The 9,450-nt window shown below is 31.4% G+C and overlaps 1 long non-coding RNA gene across 1 annotated transcript; it reads left to right on the top strand.

Annotated features, from left to right (window-relative positions):
• Positions 1–8,370: 8,370 nt before the first annotated feature.
• On the top strand, positions 8,371–9,135 carry LOC139505735 (uncharacterized). Its single transcript, XR_011659824.1, has 2 exons — positions 8,371–8,445; positions 8,982–9,135. It is a non-coding gene; the product is annotated as an uncharacterized lncRNA (long non-coding RNA).
• The last annotated feature ends 315 nt before the right edge of the window (positions 9,136–9,450 follow it).

Raw genomic sequence — 9,450 nt, 5'->3', positions numbered from 1 at the left:
GCAGCAGGTGAAATGTGAAGTTCTATGCACTTAAAAGTTGTATTCCAAAACAGATTGCACTGAACCTACATCAAAAACACTTATTACTGGTTGCTTAACCATTCTGTTTCACAGACTACCTTTACTTTCTTCTGTTGGATAGCTAGTGGTTTAAATATTGGCCTTTTGAGGCTGACATTTCATTCAGTTTTTAAACAGTAAAGTTAATAAACTTTGCATCAGACCATACTGTCTGCATATATAGTTGAAAGTGACAGTCTTGTTACATCCAGGCTCCATGTTTTATCATATCTGAGCACAGATTTTAGCAAAAAGAAGTATATCTCCATCTCCCATATCATTTATATGCTTTTAAATATGCAAATGTGGGGAACGGCCTAAACTGGCAATCTGTTTTTTTAAGCATAACATTGCTAAAGACCATTTTATCCACATGCGTTATGCTATTTGAAACTTATATTTCCATCAAAAGTACATTTATAACCTGTTAAAGTTTGTTTGATAACTTAACAACTTCAGAAAATTGTGGTAAGTGAAAAATATTACATTTGATATAAGGCCTCACCCTAATTGAAAACCTCTATTTTTTGGCACAGGCTCATATAAAATTAACTTCTGGCCATTTTGCATAAGTCTGATACATGAAATATGCTTTTTGTTGCTTTAAATAGATGTTAACTTATACATAGAGACATTAAAAAGTGTTAGTTTTGGTATCTTTTGGTTTTTAGAAGCTCAAATTTGATAGTTTTAATTGTTCTAATTCAACGCCACAATTCAGCACCCAAAATTCAGATATAAAAAATGCCACATTTTTTTTATTTGGTATCATATGGCTTTGAAACTTTGTAACCTGTTTTATAATATACTAAGCTTGAATCATGCCAAGTTTTATTAGAATTGGTCAAGTTTTAGGCCCCTAATAGGCCCAAGACCACAATTAATGACCCCGCTTTTCGTTGTCCACGAATATAGTTCCTTTTAATTAGAGTGTATTTTTCCTTATTTTTTTTTCTTTCCTTTCCTCACTCATTCCTTAAATCTTTTTGGGTGGATATGAAAGAAGAGAGGTCAAATAAATTTTTGGAGGTTGTATTTTAACTGATTTTGATATGGAATGAGTGATTAGGTCAAGTGCAAAAAGGTGATATTTACAGTTTTCGGAACATCTCTTGACTTGTCAATAGGGGTATGGATGTGTATTGGCTAAATTTGTAAAAGTGATTGCTTCAATCTTTCTGAATTTTGGATATATATTTGGACTAGGACAATACATTACACACACAAAAAATTGGACAAAAGTGCATGGTGCAATTTTTTTAATGATCCAAAAGGTTATAAAGAACTGATAGAGGAATTAATTGTGGTCTGTGGCCTAAGAGGTGCATTTCAGCAAATTTAGAATTTTTACTTTGGCATCTTTTCTGAATGATCTATTGGTATTGATTTGTCAAACTATATGAGAAGAAATGATTTTCACTTTCATTTGATAGAAATTTTGTGAAAAAGTCACTTTTCAGGTTAAATGCCTAAAATGTAGCTTTTTCACTTTTTTCACTATTTTTTCAAAAACAGCATGCTTAATTTCTCTCTGACAGTTTTTTTCTGATATCTATTTGTGTTTGTGGTATTTATTTCAGTTGTTTAACTTATTTGTGAACTCTGAACACAAAAAAAAGTAGATAAAAACATAAAAAGAGTGCAAAATGTGCTGTTTTAATAGTCTATGTCTAACGGTCAGTATACGCAGCAGGTGAAATGTGAAGTTCTATGCACTTAAAAGTTGTATTCCAAAACAGATTGCACTGAACCTACATCAAAAACACTTATTACTGGTTGCTTAACCATTCTGTTTCACAGACTACCTTTACTTTCTTCTGTTGGATAGCTAGTGGTTTAAATATTGGCCTTTTGAGGCTGACATTTCATTCAGTTTTTAAACAGTAAAGTTAATAAACTTTGCATCAGACCATACTGTCTGCATATATAGTTGAAAGTGACAGTCTTGTTACATCCAGGCTCCATGTTTTATCATATCTGAGCACAGATTTTAGCAAAAAGAAGTATATCTCCATCTCCCATATCATTTATATGCTTTTAAATATGCAAATGTGGGGAACGGCCTAAACTGGCAATCTGTTTTTTTAAGCATAACATTGCTAAAGACCATTTTATCCACATGCGTTATGCTATTTGAAACTTATATTTCCATCAAAAGTACATTTATAACCTGTTAAAGTTTGTTTGATAACTTAACAACTTCAGAAAATTGTGGTAAGTGAAAAATATTACATTTGATATAAGGCCTCACCCTAATTGAAAACCTCTATTTTTTGGCACAGGCTCATATAAAATTAACTTCTGGCCATTTTGCATAAGTCTGATACATGAAATATGCTTTTTGTTGCTTTAAATAGATGTTAACTTATACATAGAGACATTAAAAAGTGTTAGTTTTGGTATCTTTTGGTTTTAGAAGCTCAAATTTGATAGTTTTAATTGTTCTAATTCAACGCCACAATTCAGCACCCAAAATTCAGATATAAAAAATGCCACATTTTTTTTATTTGGTATCATATGGCTTTGAAACTTTGTAACCTGTTTTATAATATACTAAGCTTGAATCATGCCAAGTTTTATTAGAATTGGTCAAGTTTTAGGCCCCTAATAGGCCCAAGACCACAATTAATGACCCCGCTTTTCGTTGTCCACGAATATAGTTCCTTTTAATTAGAGTGTATTTTTCCTTATTTTTTTTTCTTTCCTTTCCTCACTCATTCCTTAAATCTTTTTGGGTGGATATGAAAGAAGAGAGGTCAAATAAATTTTTGGAGGTTGTATTTTAACTGATTTTGATATGGAATGAGTGATTAGGTCAAGTGCAAAAAGGTGATATTTACAGTTTTCGGAACATCTCTTGACTTGTCAATAGGGGTATGGATGTGTATTGGCTAAATTTGTAAAAGTGATTGCTTCAATCTTTCTGAATTTTGGATATATATTTGGACTAGGACAATACATTACACACACAAAAAATTGGACAAAAGTGCATGGTGCAATTTTTTTAATGATCCAAAAGGTTATAAAGAACTGATAGAGGAATTAATTGTGGTCTGTGGCCTAAGAGGTGCATTTCAGCAAATTTAGAATTTTTACTTTGGCATCTTTTCTGAATGATCTATTGGTATTGATTTGTCAAACTATATGAGAAGAAATGATTTTCACTTTCATTTGATAGAAATTTTGTGAAAAAGTCACTTTTCAGGTTAAATGCCTAAAATGTAGCTTTTTCACTTTTTTCACTATTTTTTCAAAAACAGCATGCTTAATTTCTCTCTGACAGTTTTTTTCTGATATCTATTTGTGTTTGTGGTATTTATTTCAGTTGTTTAACTTATTTGTGAACTCTGAACACAAAAAAAAGTAGATAAAAACATAAAAAGAGTGCAAAATGTGCTGTTTTAATAGTCTATGTCTAACGGTCAGTATACGCAGCAGGTGAAATGTGAAGTTCTATGCACTTAAAAGTTGTATTCCAAAACAGATTGCACTGAACCTACATCAAAAACACTTATTACTGGTTGCTTAACCATTCTGTTTCACAGACTACCTTTACTTTCTTCTGTTGGATAGCTAGTGGTTTAAATATTGGCCTTTTGAGGCTGACATTTCATTCAGTTTTTAAACAGTAAAGTTAATAAACTTTGCATCAGACCATACTGTCTGCATATATAGTTGAAAGTGACAGTCTTGTTACATCCAGGCTCCATGTTTTATCATATCTGAGCACAGATTTTAGCAAAAAGAAGTATATCTCCATCTCCCATATCATTTATATGCTTTTAAATATGCAAATGTGGGGAACGGCCTAAACTGGCAATCTGTTTTTTTAAGCATAACATTGCTAAAGACCATTTTATCCACATGCGTTATGCTATTTGAAACTTATATTTCCATCAAAAGTACATTTATAACCTGTTAAAGTTTGTTTGATAACTTAACAACTTCAGAAAATTGTGGTAAGTGAAAAATATTACATTTGATATAAGGCCTCACCCTAATTGAAAACCTCTATTTTTTGGCACAGGCTCATATAAAATTAACTTCTGGCCATTTTGCATAAGTCTGATACATGAAATATGCTTTTTGTTGCTTTAAATAGATGTTAACTTATACATAGAGACATTAAAAAGTGTTAGTTTTGGTATCTTTTGGTTTTTAGAAGCTCAAATTTGATAGTTTTAATTGTTCTAATTCAACGCCACAATTCAGCACCCAAAATTCAGATATAAAAAATGCCACATTTTTTTTATTTGGTATCATATGGCTTTGAAACTTTGTAACCTGTTTTATAATATACTAAGCTTGAATCATGCCAAGTTTTATTAGAATTGGTCAAGTTTTAGGCCCCTAATAGGCCCAAGACCACAATTAATGACCCCGCTTTTCGTTGTCCACGAATATAGTTCCTTTTAATTAGAGTGTATTTTTCCTTATTTTTTTTTCTTTCCTTTCCTCACTCATTCCTTAAATCTTTTTGGGTGGATATGAAAGAAGAGAGGTCAAATAAATTTTGGAGGTTGTATTTTAACTGATTTTGATATGGAATGAGTGATTAGGTCAAGTGCAAAAAGGTGATATTTACAGTTTTCGGAACATCTCTTGACTTGTCAATAGGGGTATGGATGTGTATTGGCTAAATTTGTAAAAGTGATTGCTTCAATCTTTCTGAATTTTGGATATATATTTGGACTAGGACAATACATTACACACACAAAAAATTGGACAAAAGTGCATGGTGCAATTTTTTTAATGATCCAAAAGGTTATAAAGAACTGATAGAGGAATTAATTGTGGTCTGTGGCCTAAGAGGTGCATTTCAGCAAATTTAGAATTTTTACTTTGGCATCTTTTCTGAATGATCTATTGGTATTGATTTGTCAAACTATATGAGAAGAAATGATTTTCACTTTCATTTGATAGAAATTTTGTGAAAAAGTCACTTTTCAGGTTAAATGCCTAAAATGTAGCTTTTTCACTTTTTTCACTATTTTTTCAAAAACAGCATGCTTAATTTCTCTCTGACAGTTTTTTTCTGATATCTATTTGTGTTTGTGGTATTTATTTCAGTTGTTTAACTTATTTGTGAACTCTGAACACAAAAAAAAGTAGATAAAAACATAAAAAGAGTGCAAAATGTGCTGTTTTAATAGTCTATGTCTAACGGTCAGTATACGCAGCAGGTGAAATGTGAAGTTCTATGCACTTAAAAGTTGTATTCCAAAACAGATTGCACTGAACCTACATCAAAAACACTTATTACTGGTTGCTTAACCATTCTGTTTCACAGACTACCTTTACTTTCTTCTGTTGGATAGCTAGTGGTTTAAATATTGGCCTTTTGAGGCTGACATTTCATTCAGTTTTTAAACAGTAAAGTTAATAAACTTTGCATCAGACCATACTGTCTGCATATATAGTTGAAAGTGACAGTCTTGTTACATCCAGGCTCCATGTTTTATCATATCTGAGCACAGATTTTAGCAAAAAGAAGTATATCTCCATCTCCCATATCATTTATATGCTTTTAAATATGCAAATGTGGGGAACGGCCTAAACTGGCAATCTGTTTTTTTAAGCATAACATTGCTAAAGACCATTTTATCCACATGCGTTATGCTATTTGAAACTTATATTTCCATCAAAAGTACATTTATAACCTGTTAAAGTTTGTTTGATAACTTAACAACTTCAGAAAATTGTGGTAAGTGAAAAATATTACATTTGATATAAGGCCTCACCCTAATTGAAAACCTCTATTTTTTGGCACAGGCTCATATAAAATTAACTTCTGGCCATTTTGCATAAGTCTGATACATGAAATATGCTTTTTGTTGCTTTAAATAGATGTTAACTTATACATAGAGACATTAAAAAGTGTTAGTTTTGGTATCTTTTGGTTTTTAGAAGCTCAAATTTGATAGTTTTAATTGTTCTAATTCAACGCCACAATTCAGCACCCAAAATTCAGATATAAAAAATGCCACATTTTTTTTATTTGGTATCATATGGCTTTGAAACTTTGTAACCTGTTTTATAATATACTAAGCTTGAATCATGCCAAGTTTTATTAGAATTGGTCAAGTTTTAGGCCCCTAATAGGCCCAAGACCACAATTAATGACCCCGCTTTTCGTTGTCCACGAATATAGTTCCTTTTAATTAGAGTGTATTTTTCCTTATTTTTTTTTCTTTCCTTTCCTCACTCATTCCTTAAATCTTTTTGGGTGGATATGAAAGAAGAGAGGTCAAATAAATTTTTGGAGGTTGTATTTTAACTGATTTTGATATGGAATGAGTGATTAGGTCAAGTGCAAAAAGGTGATATTTACAGTTTTCGGAACATCTCTTGACTTGTCAATAGGGGTATGGATGTGTATTGGCTAAATTTGTAAAAGTGATTGCTTCAATCTTTCTGAATTTTGGATATATATTTGGACTAGGACAATACATTACACACACAAAAAATTGGACAAAAGTGCATGGTGCAATTTTTTTAATGATCCAAAAGGTTATAAAGAACTGATAGAGGAATTAATTGTGGTCTGTGGCCTAAGAGGTGCATTTCAGCAAATTTAGAATTTTTACTTTGGCATCTTTTCTGAATGATCTATTGGTATTGATTTGTCAAACTATATGAGAAGAAATGATTTTCACTTTCATTTGATAGAAATTTTGTGAAAAAGTCACTTTTCAGGTTAAATGCCTAAAATGTAGCTTTTTCACTTTTTTCACTATTTTTTCAAAAACAGCATGCTTAATTTCTCTCTGACAGTTTTTTTCTGATATCTATTTGTGTTTGTGGTATTTATTTCAGTTGTTTAACTTATTTGTGAACTCTGAACACAAAAAAAAGTAGATAAAAACATAAAAAGAGTGCAAAATGTGCTGTTTTAATAGTCTATGTCTAACGGTCAGTATACGCAGCAGGTGAAATGTGAAGTTCTATGCACTTAAAAGTTGTATTCCAAAACAGATTGCACTGAACCTACATCAAAAACACTTATTACTGGTTGCTTAACCATTCTGTTTCACAGACTACCTTTACTTTCTTCTGTTGGATAGCTAGTGGTTTAAATATTGGCCTTTTGAGGCTGACATTTCATTCAGTTTTTAAACAGTAAAGTTAATAAACTTTGCATCAGACCATACTGTCTGCATATATAGTTGAAAGTGACAGTCTTGTTACATCCAGGCTCCATGTTTTATCATATCTGAGCACAGATTTTAGCAAAAAGAAGTATATCTCCATCTCCCATATCATTTATATGCTTTTAAATATGCAAATGTGGGGAACGGCCTAAACTGGCAATCTGTTTTTTTAAGCATAACATTGCTAAAGACCATTTTATCCACATGCGTTATGCTATTTGAAACTTATATTTCCATCAAAAGTACATTTATAACCTGTTAAAGTTTGTTTGATAACTTAACAACTTCAGAAAATTGTGGTAAGTGAAAAATATTACATTTGATATAAGGCCTCACCCTAATTGAAAACCTCTATTTTTTGGCACAGGCTCATATAAAATTAACTTCTGGCCATTTTGCATAAGTCTGATACATGAAATATGCTTTTTGTTGCTTTAAATAGATGTTAACTTATACATAGAGACATTAAAAAGTGTTAGTTTTGGTATCTTTTGGTTTTTAGAAGCTCAAATTTGATAGTTTTAATTGTTCTAATTCAACGCCACAATTCAGCACCCAAAATTCAGATATAAAAAATGCCACATTTTTTTTATTTGGTATCATATGGCTTTGAAACTTTGTAACCTGTTTTATAATATACTAAGCTTGAATCATGCCAAGTTTTATTAGAATTGGTCAAGTTTTAGGCCCCTAATAGGCCCAAGACCACAATTAATGACCCCGCTTTTCGTTGTCCACGAATATAGTTCCTTTTAATTAGAGTGTATTTTTCCTTATTTTTTTTTCTTTCCTTTCCTCACTCATTCCTTAAATCTTTTTGGGTGGATATGAAAGAAGAGAGGTCAAATAAATTTTTGGAGGTTGTATTTTAACTGATTTTGATATGGAATGAGTGATTAGGTCAAGTGCAAAAAGGTGATATTTACAGTTTTCGGAACATCTCTTGACTTGTCAATAGGGGTATGGATGTGTATTGGCTAAATTTGTAAAAGTGATTGCTTCAATCTTTCTGAATTTTGGATATATATTTGGACTAGGACAATACATTACACACACAAAAAATTGGACAAAAGTGCATGGTGCAATTTTTTTAATGATCCAAAAGGTTATAAAGAACTGATAGAGGAATTAATTGTGGTCTGTGGCCCCCTCCTTTGTAATTTCCCCTTATTTACATGCTCACGTTGATGATTCAGCATCATTTATTGATATATCTGCCAGATTCCGGCACAGTGTACGTTTATAGCATATTGACAATTTGAAGAACTGTTTATTGTAAACATATATAACATGTATTGTGTTTTGATGACGTATAAAACGTTGGATAAATGACAATGATGACAAATATGCCACTTCACCAGATTATTTGTTTTATTGTTTCACAACCGTTTGTTATTACTTGTAAACACACAGATACAACATTTACACTATAAAAATGTTTTATAAACATTCAAATACCCTTTTTGGTAATTTTTGTATGATTCATAGCACCCCCCTCATTTCGTTATTTTTAAAGTATGGAAAGCAATTCGTGTCATAATTTGCATACATAATGTTTGATACTTGTCGAGTTTTCAACACATTAAAAGCTGAACACACCAGTTTTGACTCACAGTTATGTTACAAACTTGATATATTGTTAATACTTGTATTTTTTATGTGAATGTATGGAACACAATTAGTGTCATAAGCCAACTTTGTATTTTTGTATGTTTTGGCAAATCTTTTTGATTGATAGGTTTTATATTGAGTTTTTATTTGTTCTTTCAGCTTTTTACCGTTTGATGTTCACGTTCAGTTTGGAGTTATACTTACCTGTCATCATTTGTAATCATTCATTGAACACCAGCATACCTTTGTTATTCATGCTACATTGTGTTAATAGAGTGGATTATATGACAATAAATAAAACGGTTATCTTTAATGAAGTCCATTATTTAATGCCCGCAAAGAATAGATGGGAGTCATTACAGCTAGCATGCTGATGTCCAGATAAACATATTGCATAGATCCAAATATACGTATATCGATATGGAATTTATGTGATTTAAAAAATCTACATTTTAGAGTGCCATGGATTTTAAGCTGAAACTATTCGTAATTTGAACAATCGTTTTGTGGGCACGGTCAAATTTGATTGTTATTTAAGTACGCATTGCTTTTGCGCCAATTCTTAAAAGTTGTAGTTTTTCATTTGCGCCAAAAAATAAATATTGCTTCTGCGCCATTGTGCAGGTAA

Source organism: Mytilus edulis, unplaced genomic scaffold (assembly GCF_963676685.1).
Source record: "Mytilus edulis unplaced genomic scaffold, xbMytEdul2.2 SCAFFOLD_1521, whole genome shotgun sequence".
In the NCBI taxonomy this organism is placed as follows: Eukaryota; Metazoa; Mollusca; class Bivalvia; order Mytilida; family Mytilidae; genus Mytilus; species Mytilus edulis.
This window is presented reverse-complemented; position numbering and strand designations above follow the sequence as displayed.